Below are 14,325 nucleotides of genomic sequence, written 5' to 3'. Positions count from 1 at the left end.
AAAAGTATTTAGTCAGCCACCAATTGTGCAAGTTCTCCCACTTAAAAAGATGAGAGAGGCCTGTAATTTTCATCATAGGTACACTTCAACTATGGGGGGAAAGAATCCAGGAAATCACATTGTAGGATTTTTAATGAATTAATTGGTAAATTCCTCAGTAAAATAAGTATTTGGTCACCTACAAACAAGCAAGATTTCTGGCTCTCACAGACCTGTAACAACTTCTTTAAGAGGCTCCTCTGTCCTCCACTCGTTACCTGGATTAATGGCACCTGTTTGAACTTATCGGTATAAGGCTGCTGGGCCATAGAAGGTTCACGCTGCACGCTGCACGCGTGTAAAGAAAAGTGGACAAACGTAGCATGACTTGCTCTGGGCCATATAACGGCGTTCACGTTGCACGCTGCACACTTCACGCGTGAAGCATGAAATGAACATGCACACTTTTCTAGGCGTGAAGACGGAAATTCCAGTCAATGCATGCGGTCACCGCCGCGCCAGCCAATCAGAACGGGTCTAGGGAGATAACGCTATGCTTTCAGGGGAAAACTTCAGAAAAAATATAATTGAATGGTATAATTGAAAAATAGTTCTTCATCGGGATTGTCAAGCAGATTATAGAATGTTCGGTGAAATTCACCACGGGTTTCTCTCAGAAGGAAGTGTTCTCGGCTCCAAATTCTGTTCCTTTTTCTCTTCCTCTGTCTCAGTAAAAGCAGAATGAGGCAATCGTCGTCATCCGAAGAGTCCATATTGTTGGTTACTCGGTCAAAGTAGAACAGGCGCAACACGTGAACATCCAAGCATGAAGTTTAATGGCCCAGGGTCCGGTTCTTCACGTGAACGTGTAGCGTGCAACATGCAGCGTGCAGCATGAACCTTCTATGGCCCAGCAGCCTAAAAGACACCTGTCCACAACCTCAAACAGTCACACTCCAAACTCCACTATGGCCAAGACCAAAGAGCTGTCAAAGGACACCAGAAACAAAATTGTAGACCTGCACCAGGCTGGGAAGACTGAATCTGCAATAGGGAAGCAGCTTGGTGTGAAGAAATCAACTGTGGGAGCAATTATTAGAAAATGGAAGACATACAAGACCACTGATAATCTCCCTCGATCTGGGGCTCCACGCAAGATCTCACCTCGTGGGGTCAAAATGATCACAAGAACGGTGAGCAAAAATCCCAGAACCACACAGGGGGACCTAGTGAATGACCTGCAGAGAGCTGGGACCAAAGTAACAAAGGCTACCATCAGTAACACACTACGCCGCCAGGGACTCAAATCCTGCAGTGCCAGACATGTCCCCCTGCTTAAGCCAGTACATGTCCAGGCCCGTCTGAAGTTTGCTAGAGAGCATTTGGATGATCCAGAAGAGGATTGGGAGAATGTCATATGGTCAGATGAAACCAAAATAGAACTTTTTGGTAAAAACTCAACTTGTTGTGTTTGGAGGAGAAAGAATGCTGAGTTGCAGCCAAAGAACACCATACCTACTGTGAAGCATGGGGGTGGAAACATCATGCTCTGGGGCTGTTTTTCTGCAAAGGGACCAGGACGACTGATCCGTGTAAAGGAAAGAATGAATGGGGCCATGTATCGTGAGATTTTGAGTGAAAACCTCCTTCCATCAGCAAGGGCATTGAAGATGAAACGTGGCTGGGTCTTTCAGCATGACAATGATCCCAAACACACCGCCCGGGCAACGAAGGAGTGGCTTCATAAGAAGCATTTCAAGGTCCTGGAGTGGCCTAGCCAGTCTCCAGATCTCAACCCCATAGAAAATCTTTGGAGGGAGTTGAAAGTCCGTGTTGCCCAGCGACAGCCCCAAAACATCACTGCTCTAGAGGAAATCTGCATGGAGGAATGGGCCAAAATACCAGCAACAGTGTGTGAAAACCTTGTGAAGACTTACAGAAAATGTTTGACCTCTGTCATTGCCAACAAAGGGTATATAACAAAGTATTTAGATGAACTTTTTTTTATTATTGACCAAATACTTTATTTTCCACCATAATTTGCAAATAAATTCTTTAAAAATCAGACAATGTGATTTTCTGGATTTTTTTTTCTCATTCTGTCTCTCATAGTTGAAGTGTACCTATGATGAAAATTACAGGCGTCTCTCATCATTTTAAGTGGGAGAACTTGCACAATTGGTGACTGACTAAATACTTTTTTGCCCCACTGTAGCTTGTAGAGGAATTCAAATATTTGGGAACTTTCTTTGATTGCACTTTAAGTTTTACAATGAACACTGAGTATATTTTTAAAAAAGCAATGCAACGAATGTATCTAATCAGGAAGTTAGATTCATATGGGGTTCTCAACTCAGCATGCAATATTAGATATAATAAGCTCTATACAATTGACTATTGATAACCTCTTCTCTTGTGCGATTATTTTTGGATTTATCGAAAGCCTTTGACACTGTGGACCATAGTATATTGTTAAACAATCTATACTGCTATGGGTTCCGTGGAATAATTTATGACTGGTTTAGATCTTATTTAAATGGTAGAACTCAAGCTACATCTGTTGGTTTCAGTATCTCAAATAAAAAACAAATAACTTGTGGTGTACCACAAGGTTCAGTTCTTAGACCTTTACTATTCTTACTCTATATAAATGACATCTCAAATGCCTCCAATATCCTTAAGCTTCACCTCTTTGCTGACAATACTAACATTTTATATGCTAATAAATCTATTAAAGTACTTGAAAGTGTGGTAAATGAAGAGCTAACAAAACTTCATGAATGGTTTACAGTTAATAAGCTAACTCTTAATCTAAAAAAAATGAATTTCGTAATTTTTCTCACTATCGTAAAAAAGTATCCCCAATTAATATTTAATAACTCTCAAAACAAATTTGTTTCACTTGAACGTAAAAAGTATGCCAAATATTTGGGTTTAATAATTGTTGCAATCTTTCTTGGAAGCCTCATATTGACTTTATTTGCAACAAAATAAGCAAGGTTGTCAGCCTTTTGGACAAGCTTAGACATTTTATTCCACTACATACCCTTATGACATTATATCGCTCTCTGATTCAACCTTATTTAATATTATGGTCTTAGTTCTTGGGGACAGGCTTGTAAAATGCATTTAAATAAAGTATTAATCCTACAAAAAACAAGCTTGGGGCAGCACGGTGGTGTAGTGGTTAACACTGTCGCCTCACAGCAAGAAGGTCTGGGTTCGAGCCCCGTGGCCGGCGAGAGCCTTTCTGTGTGGAGTTTACATGTTCTCCCCGTGTCCGCGTGGGTTTCCTCCGGGTGCTCCGGTTTCTCCCACAGTCCAAAGACATGCAGGTTAGGTTAACTGGTGACTCTAAATTGACCGTAGGTGTGAATGAGAGTGTGAATGGTTGTCTGTGTCTATGTGTCAGCCCTGTGATGACCTGGCGACTTGTCCAGGGTGTACCCTGCCTTTCGCCCGTAGTCAGCTGGGATAGGCTCCAGCTTGCCTGCGACCCTGTACAACAGGATAAAGCGGCTAGAGATGATGAGATGAGAAAATGAGCTTTAAGATTAATCCATTTTGTTCATAATAGAGAAAGTGCCCTTCCATTGTTTTCCAAAACCAATATTTTACCAGTGAATGTTCTTTTCTATGAATGTATTTCTAAATTAATGTATGATGATGTTAATAAAAGTGCACCCTCAGACATTTGTAAATTATTTTCTTCTATTTCTAGTATCCATTCTTATAACACTAGGTCATCTTACTCCAAGAACTTATATACTCAGTATTCTCGTACAAATCTACAAAAGAACTAATTTTCCCGTGTTGGTGTTAGGGTATGGCAGAGCCGCGTTAACCCTTGCTGAGGCCCTGGGCAGACACCCCCCCCGAGGCCCCACTCCCGCCTGTTGTCAACTGCACTCAGCAAATTCACCCCCTCAGACGTGCCTGTCTAACTAGACACAGAAACTTAAATAATGACAGTGGCACAATTAGAAATACTATTGAACGGTAAAACTTTATATCCATCAACACCTATTTAATCGGGAAAAAGCAATGGTGAAATAGGCAATTGCATGGTGAAAAAATCCATCAGACATCACGGTTAACAAGTCTGGTTAACTAAAGTTTAGCCTCAAGAAGCCTTTGAATGAGTGAGTCAATGAACAACATGTCAAGAACATAACCTAGGCCTACAACAGTTTCTTTAGTATTCAGAACAAGAACATTCATTTGGTATATAACCATTCGTTTTCATTTTGGAATCCAGGTGACTTTTAACTTGTGAAAACAAAGAGCGATAACAAAGAAAGAAAAATATCTTGCTTCTCAGAAATAAATCTCAAAATGTTAGGCTATGTGAAACATTTCATCGTTTCACACACGTAATGTCCCAAACAGCAGTGGCACACAGCTTTGCGCATTCAGTTTGACAGCCATGGGTCAGCTTACAAGGGCACTTTCCTACTTTTCTGGAAAGAGAAGTCATTAATTAAATCATCGAATTCAAGCTGGTGTAGCGTGTGAAGACATGGTGGACAGTGATCATATTGACAATGACGGGTGATTTATGCGACGGGACAAGGTGGGCTTCCTTACGGGTGGCGAAATGCATCAAAAATGTTATCAATATGATCAAAACTTCTGAAAATATCATTTCATATTTTCCGATCTCGCTACCTCCAAGGCCCCCTAGTGGCCGAGGCCCTGGGCAGCTGCCCATGAAGCCCATTAGGATAATGCGTCCTTGGGGTATGGAACCAAATTCCAACTTCTATAAGATATTCATCTAAATTGTCGTTCAAGAAAAAAGTCAGACACCACCTTTTTTCCAATTTAAGTAGATATGGATATGATGTTGCCATCTCCAAACTCTTTCTTTCTACATAACTTTATTTCTATACATAATTTATATATATATATATATATATATATATATATATATATATATATATATATATATATATATATATATGTGTGTGTGTGTGTGTGTGTGTGTATGCATGCATCTCAAAAAATTAGAATACCATGAAAAAGTTCCTTTTTTTCATAATTTAATTCAAAAAGGTAAACTTTCATATATTCTATATTCATTACATGTAAAGTGAAATATTTAAAGCCTTTTTTGTTTTAATTTTGATGATTATGGCTTATAGTTCATGAAAATCAGAAATCCAGTATCTCAAATTATTAGAATATTCCCGAAGATCAATCAAAAAAGGATTTACAATACAGAAATGTCCAACTTCTGAAAAGTATATTCATTTATACACTCAATACTTGGTTGGGGCTCCTTTACCATGAATTACTGTATCAATGTGGTGCGGCATGGAGGTGATCAGTCTGTGGCACTGCTGAGGTGTTATTGAAGCCCAGGTTGCTTTGATAGTGGCCTTCAGAGTATCTGTATTTTTGGGTCGGGTGTTTCTCATCTTCCTCTTGACAATACCCCATAGATTCTCTATGGGGTTCAGGTCAGGCAAGTTGGCTGGCCAATCAAACACAGTAATATCATGGTCAGCAAACCATTTGGTAGTAGTTTTGGCACTGTGGGTAGGTGCTAAGTCCTGCTGGAAAAGGAAATCAGCATCTCCAAAAAGCTCATCAGCAGATGGAAGCATGAAGTGCTCTAAAATCTCCTGGTAGATGGCTGTGTTGACTTTGGACTTGATAAAATACAGTGGACCAACACCAGCAGATGACATGGCACCCCAAATCATCACAGAATGTGGAAACTTCACACTGGGCTTCAAACACCTTGGATTCTGTGCCTCTCCCCTCTTCCTCCAGACTCTAGAACCGTGATTTCCAAATTAAATGCAAAATGTACTTTCATCTGAAAAGAGGACTTTGGACCACTGAGCAACAGTCCATTTCTTTCTCTCCTTAGCCCAGATAAGACACTTCTGACATTCTTGTCTCTGGCTCAGAAGTAGCTTGATATTAGGAATGTGAAAGTTGTATCCCCTTTCTTGAAGATGTCTGTTCGTGATGGGTCTTGATACACTGACACCAGCCTCAGTCCACTCCTTGTGAAGCTCTCCCAAGTTCTTGAATCAACTTTTCTTGACAATCCTCTCAAGACTGCGGCCATCCCTGTTGCTTGTGCACCTTTTCCAGCCACCCTTTTCAGCAATGACCTTTTGTGGCTTACCCTCCTTGTGGAGGGCATAAGTGATCATCTTCTGGACAACAGTCAAATCAGCAGTCTTCCCCATGATTGTGGTTGTGTGTACTGAACTAGACCGAGAGATACACTGTGTTCATACTGTTTTACTCAAACTCGAAATGAAATATTCTAATATTTTGAGATTTTTTTTTGTTTTTGTAGTGTATGCCATACTGATTAAAATTAAAATAGAAAAATGCTTGAAACATTTTAGTTTATGTGTAATGAGTCTATAATATATAACATTTTCAATTTCTTAAATAACTGATGGAAAATATTGAACTTTTTCACAATATTCTAATTTTTTGAGATGCACGAATATATATATATATATATATATATATATATATATATATATATATATATATATATAAATTTATACAATCTTAGTTTTAACTTAAAATATTATTTAATACCATGCATGAATTATTATTATCATTATGATAAGTATACTTCTCTATATATATGGTATATATATATATATATATATATATATATATATATATATATAATTTTTTTTAAATGTTATTGAATGATATATTACTGTACCTTTATATCGAATAACAAGTATTGTCTCCTCCTTTTCTTTTTGTTACCAAATAGTTGTTAATTTGTTAAGTATGTTTTTATTATCTATATTAATTCATATAAAATATTTTTTTTCTTTGTAAACATGAGTCTGCCTTGATTAGCAGTGCGCTATTTGCAGACTCGTGTAGTCTATTATATGTTTATATGCAATTGAAATAAAAGATTGATTGATTGGGTTAGCAAGTCCACTCTAGAGACAGTATACAGAAGCCATGTGGAAAGTGTTTTGACTTTTAATATGCATACATGGTATGGGAATGGCAAGTTTCTGGTATGGAAGAGACCAGAAACAGCTGGGTCACAGCTATGAGACACAGGTCAAACAAAAAGCCCAACAAATTGTGTCTGACTGTATGCATCCCGTTCAGAGAGTTTATTAAATTGCCCTCAGGAAGAGGTTTTAGAGCTGCAACTGTAACCAAAAACATCTACAAGAAATCATTCATACCAACTGAAATAATACTTCTAAACTCCAAATAGGCATAAAACATCCATATTTGTGTACTAGGCTTCTTCTGTATCGTGTCTGTGCAATGTTTATTAATTAATTGTGTGTTTTGGGATTTTTTTTGTATTTTTAACAACTACCTGTGGAGCCAAAGATAAATTTCCACATCTGTGGACCAATAAAGTATATTTGATTTGATCCAGCTGTTGATTTCCCCAACATCTCAAACTACCTGGTGCTGCAGACATCATTCTACACGGACAAACAGATGAAAACCTGGAAGAGCATGGAGGGGTACAACTTTTTATACAACCCCAATTCCAAAAAAGTTGGGACAAAGTACAAATTGTAAATAAAAACGGAATGCAATAATTTACAAATCTCAAAAACTGATATTGCATTCGCAATAGAACATAGACAACATATCAAATGTCGAAAGTGAGACATTTTGAAATTTCATGCCAAATATTGGCTCATTTGAAATTTCATGACAGCAACACATCTCAAAAAAGTTGGGACGGGGCAATAAGAGGCTGGAAAAGTTAAAGGTACAAAAAAGGAACAGCTGGAGGACCAAATTGCAACTCATTAGGTCAATTGGCAATAGGTCATTAACATGACTGGGTATAAAAAGAGCATCTTGGAGTGGCAGCGGCTCTCAGAAGTAAAGATGGGAAGAGGATCACCAATCCCCCTAATTCTGCGCTGACAAATAGTGGAGCAATATCAGAAAGGAGTTCGACAGTGTAAAATTGCAAAGAGTTTGAACATATCATCATCTACAGTGCATAATATCATCAAAAGATTCAGAGAATCTGGAAGAATCTCTGTGCGTAAGGGTCAAGGCCGGAAAACCATACTGGGTGCCCGTGATCTTCGGGCCCTTAGACGGCACTGCATCACATACAGGCATGCTTCTGTATTGGAAATCACAAAATGGGCTCAGGAATATTTCCAGAGAACATTATCTGTGAACACAATTCACCGTGCCATCCGTCGTTGCCAGCTAAAACTCTATAGTTCAAAGAAGAAGCCGTATCTAAACATGATCCAGAAGTGCAGACGTCTTCTCTGGGCCAAGGCTCATTTAAAATGGACTGTGGCAAAGTGGAAAACTGTTCTGTGGTCAGACGAATCAAAATTTGAAGTTCTTTATGGAAATCAGGGACGCCGTGTCATTCGGACTAAAGAGGAGAAGGACGACCCAAGTTGTTATCAGCGCTCAGTTCAGAAGCCTGCATCTCTGATGGTATGGGGTTGCATTAGTGCGTGTGGCATGGGCAGCTTACACATCTGGAAAGACACCATCAATGCTGAAAGGTATATCCAGGTTCTAGAGCAACATATGCTCCCATCCAGATGACGTCTCTTTCAGGGAAGACCTTGCATTTTCCAACATGACAATGCCAAACCACATACTGCATCAATTACAGCATCATGGCTGCATAGAAGAAGGGTCCGGGTACTGAACTGGCCAGCCTGCAGTCCAGATCTTTCACCCACAGAAAACATTTGGTGCATGATAAAATGGAAGATACGACAAAAAAGACCTATGACAGTTGAGCAACTAGAATCCTACATTAGATAAGAATGGGTTAACATTCCTATCCCTAAACTTGAGCAACTTGTCTCCTCAGTCCCCAGACGTTTACAGACTGTTGTAAAGAGAGAAGGGGATGTCTCACAGTGGTAAACATGGCCTTGTCCCAACTTTTTTGAGATGTGTTGTTATCATGAAATTTAAAATCACCTAATTTTTCTCTTTAAATGATACATTTTCTCAGTTTAAACATTTGATATGTCATCTATGTTCTATTCTGAATAAAATATGGAATTTCGAAACTTCCACATCATTGAATTCCGTTTTTATTTACAATTTGTACTTTGTCCCAAGTTTTTTGGAATCAGCGTTGTATGTGGCTGGGTTAAAGATCTGGGATTCAGGACACTACAGATGGCGGTAGACCGATTGAAGTGCAGGAAGAGTGTTTGTTAGCAGGTGTGATATTTAAGTCGTCAAGTTTATTTTTATAGCGCTTTTAACAATAGATAGCGTCGCAAAGGAGCTTTACAGAGAATTACATGAGCTAATTTTATCCGTAATCTATCCCCAATGAGCAAGTCTGTGGCGACGGTGGAAAGGAAAAACTCCCTCAGACGACATGAGAAAGAAACCTCGAGAGGAACCAGACTCAAAAGGGAACCCATCCTCTTCTGGGTGATAACAGATAATGTGATTATACATAACTTGTTTCTATAACAGTGTCCTATATAGTCACAAAGTGTAACTGTGAAACCAGGAAATTCAGTATAGTTTTAACATGGAGTCTGCTTTGTTGAAGTTATACTGTAAACTGTTCATTGATGGAAACTTGAGTGCAAAACTGTTCATGACAACTGCAGTCCTAAAGTTAGCAAGTCAACTGTAGTCCTCAAGACATAAAAGCATTACTGTAAGCGTCCAGATCGTCTTCCAAGTGGTGTGTATTTTTTTTTTACAAAAGCAAAATGAAAAGCAGAGTATTTAAACAGTCATAAACATGCCTAGAAATAAATGTGACAGTGATAATAACGCTCTGTGAAAACAGTTTCCGTATCTGTGCGTGCTGATTGTTCTCAGTATCAGGTGTTTCCCATAACGACTGGGTCCCAAGTGCATGCGCCAGACTCAAGTGCACAAAGGTGTGACAGTCAAGTGTTCACCTGCTGTGTGACCACAACTTTTAGCTCATGTGTATATCGCCATAAAAAGGCCTCATTTTCATCAATAACTCATCGCGAGCTGTAGTGTGACCGTAATTTAATGAGGCGGATGTGACGTCAGATGCAACCCAGCAATTGTACTTCGAGTAAAAAATTAACTTCAACTTGGAACAAAAATTCGCGGCCCACTAGATGGCGCTTGAGAAACACTGAATTCATCTCATCTCATCTCATCTCATCTCATCTCATCTCATCTCATTATCTGTAGCCGCTTTATCCTGTTCTACAGGGTCACAGGCAAGCTGGAGCCTATCCCAGCTGACTACAGGCGAAAGGCGGGGTACACCCTGGACAAGTCGCCAGGTCATCACAGGGCCGACACATAAACACAGACAACCATTCACACTCACATTCACACCTACGGTCAACTTAGAGTCACCAGTTAACCTAACCTGCATGTCTTTGGACTGTGGGGGAAACCGGAGCACCCGGAGGAAACCCACGTGGACACGGGGAGAACATGCAAACTCCACACAGAAAGGCCCTCGCCGGCCATGGGGCTCGAACCCGGACCTTCTTGCTGTGAGGCGACAGCGCTAACCACTACACCACCGTGCCGCCCACACTGAATTAAAGAATGTAAAAAAAAAATTTAAAGTGAGCCAAAACAAACCCCATAAATTAAGACAAGTAAAACTAACCTTTGAGTATCATTCAATATTGTAATATATTATTAACTAACTTTATTGCTATAGTAATCGGTGAAAATATTTTACACTTCTGTCTTTCTGGCCATGATCTTTCATTTTGAGTTCAAGTTTTACTTCTGTTTTTCAGTCATTCCCCTTTTCATTCATTTTGTAGTTGCAGCTGTGTGTGCACTCCAAATTTCTATAGTGTCGGTAGATGAGAATGAGCTGTTGGGATGGACTTTGCATGTTACAGGTGATCAACACACAATTATGAAAATCAGTGGAAAATTTGCAAATCAATAAAATTTGCTGTGGATCGTAGCAAGTAATTGTTAGCAATTATTTTCATTAGCTCATCCGGCCACAGCCCAGGCCAGATGAGCTTATGTGATCACATGTCGTCCGTCATCATTGTCGTCTGTCCACAATTTACAAAAATCCCTACTCCTCCGATAGGATTGACTGGATTTTGATCAAATTCACATAGTGTTCCCCAGGTGGATGTGCATAAAAGCTGTCAAGATGGTGGAGCCACCTGTCATATTTACGATTTTATGAGCATCTGAAATTTTTGGGTGACTCGTCACGTTAAACGCTACTCTTTGTAAACTGCTCGGATGTTTTCGCTGAAACTCACCCATAAGACTCTAAAGACATATTCCAACAAGAATTGTTCACCAGGTGGCGCCACCTACCATGGATGAGGCTACAGAGGGGTCATGTGCAAGTTCACAAAAATCGCTACTCCTCCTACAGCAGTGATCAGATTTTGATCAAGCTCATATGGAATGTTCCCCAGGTTGGTATGTATAAAAGTTGTCAAGACGGCGACGCCACCTGTCATATTTACGATTTTATGAGCATCTGAAATTTTTGGGTGACTCGTCACATTAAACGCTACTCTTTGTAAGCTGCTCGGATGTTTTCACTGAAACTCACCCAGAAGCCTCTAAAGACATACTCCAACAAGAATTGTTCACCAGGTGGCGCCACTTACCGTGGATGTGGTTACACAGGCAGTTTCACAAAAATTACTCCTCCTCCTACAGGACTGATTGGATTTCAAACTCACACACAACAACAGTGGCCGGTATGAGCTACAGCCTCATTGAGGATATTTTTACTATTTTTTTTTCTTTAGCATAGGTAATGCTGTGCTTAGTTATGTGTGAACTCCTTTACAAATCAATCATTCTATGAAAAGGGGATCTTTACCTAAAGCTCAAGTGGAATCTTAATGTGTTTGAGATCAAACAGTAAATAATAAAAATATAGTAAATATCCCTATTCCACGTCTTATTTCGGCTGCTCCCGTTAGGGGTCACAACAGCGGATCATCATGATCTGCATATTTGATTTGGCATGGGTTTTTACACTGGATACCCTTCCTGATGTAACCCTTCCCAGTCTATCCGGGCTTGGGACCGGCGCTAAGTATACACAAGTCAAGTCAAGTTTATTTGTATAGCGCTTTTAACAATAGTCATTGTCACAAAGCAGCTTTACAGAAAATTAAAGACTTTAAACATGAGCTAATTTTATCCCTAATCTATCCCTAATGAGTAAGCCTGTGGCGACGGTGACAAAGAAAAGCTCCCTCAGACGACATGAAGAAGAAACCTAGAGAGGAACCAGACTCAAAAGGGAGCCTATCCTCATTTGGGTGATAACAGATAACGTGATTATAAATAACTTGCTTCTCTAAGTATGTCCTATATAGTCACAAAGTGTAACTGTGAGACCAGGAAATTCATTATAGTTTTAATATGGAGTCTGTTTTGTTGAAGTTATAAACTGTTCATTGATGGAAACTTGAGTGCAAAACTGTTCATGACAACTGCAGTGCTAGAGTTAGCAAGTTAACTGTAGTCATCAGCCATAAAAACATGAAGCATGACTGTAAGCGTCCAGAACGTCTTCCAAGTGCGACTTTCGACTGTCCATATGGGGCCGTCCTCTACAGGGGCGATGTGATGAGACTCCAGCCAGACGTAGGGCATCAGGATGGATCAGGCAGGTCTGAGAAGCAGAAGAGGTCAGCATCTTGAGCTTAGGATTGACATGTAACTCAGAATGACAGACAAAGTGAGGGGGAGAAACCACAGGTTGTTAGGTATGCCCAATGTCACATGCTGAGTGCAAGCAGGGACTCCGGCAAAACTAACTATGACAGCATAACTAAAAAGGGAGAGCCAGAAGGTAACACAGGCATGAGGGTGTCCAGGGACATAAAGCAGCCAGCCACTACACCGTCAATAAACGTGAGTGAGCGAATGAGTGGGGGGCGACAGCATCCATACATCCCATGCACTAGCTTGTGCAGACCCAGTGACTGGGTATTTTACTGAATCTGCAGGTCTTAGAACTGTGGAGGAAACTGGAGACATGGGGCGAACATGCAAACTCCACACAGAAAGGCCCCCATCGGCCATAAGGTTCGAACCCGGAACCTTTTTGCTGTAGCCCTATTCCACAACTGTAGTAATCCATACTGTGTCAAGAAACACCCAACTAAGTAAAGAGAAATGACATCCATCACTACTTTAAGGCATGAAGTATCTTAATTAATAAAAATGAAAAAAAAAAAAAAACCCAACAACCCCAAAACACTGAACTAGAAGGTGTGTCCAAACTTTTGTCTGGTACTATACATTAAAAAAACAAACAAACAAAAAAACCCCCAGACTATTACCCAGCCTCTCTGGTCAGATGAAACAAATATTGAACTGTTTGGCCACAATGATCAGCACTATGTATTGAGGAAAAAGAGTGAGGCTTTTAATCTGAAGAACATCATCCCAACTATGAAACATGAGAGTGGTAGCATCACGGGGGTGTTTTGATGGAAAAAGGAGTTGATGCACTGCGGAAAATAAACATGTCTGTGAAGATTCTCAGTCATCCAGGTACATAGTAATCTGTGTACCTGGATGACTGAGAATCTTCACAGACATGTTTCTACGCACTTTGGGATGAGATCCCTTCGACTGGTGCTGGAGTATGAGAGGACTTCCAGAAAACCGGCAGACATCTTAGCCAGAGAGGATCGTTCATTTTTGTCAACCTGGAACGACCATCACTGAACAGAGGTGGGTGTCTAAGACATCTTTTATCAGCCACCTACAATGCAGCCATCAGAATTCTGATTCGGATTCTATGATGATCCACGAGAGGATAAATACTTGATACTCCCTATTAGTCAGACAGAACTGAGGAAGCCTTTCGGATGAGAGGTGAAACGTTTTCAAGAATCTTCAAGCAAGTCCAGTTGCTCTCTTCTACGAACCACAGATTGCGTAAAATAAAGGGCATAAGGACAGAGGATTACACAGAAATACTGGAGCCACACCTCATGTTAAAAATTAAAAGAGTGTACCAAGCAAATATTTGTGAACTTTTAACCCACAGCACATCTGATATAGAAAATGAAAACTAAAATAAATCTGTCTTTTATCTGTTATTTTTAAAATGACCTCTTATATAAATAAAATAACTGACTTAACACAATTGTATGGTAACGTGAAATGGAGTTGTGAAGATTGAGTTTGAATGTCTTCAGCCTAGGTGTACATAAATGTTTGATCTTTACTGTCATTTTTAGAGAATTAAAAAATACAGAAGGAAAAGCATTATGAAACTGATGTGGTGCTTGCTATGCTTTTCCAAGTTCAAATTAAATGACAGTTTATGCTGAAGTTGCATCATCTCTGCTATGAGGACAGTTTAATGTCATTCCTCACTGCCTATTTTATTTT

This window comes from Neoarius graeffei, chromosome 5, assembly GCF_027579695.1.
Source record: "Neoarius graeffei isolate fNeoGra1 chromosome 5, fNeoGra1.pri, whole genome shotgun sequence".
Lineage (NCBI taxonomy): Eukaryota > Metazoa > Chordata > Actinopteri > Siluriformes > Ariidae > Neoarius > Neoarius graeffei.
Note: the sequence above shows the minus strand (reverse complement) of the source record.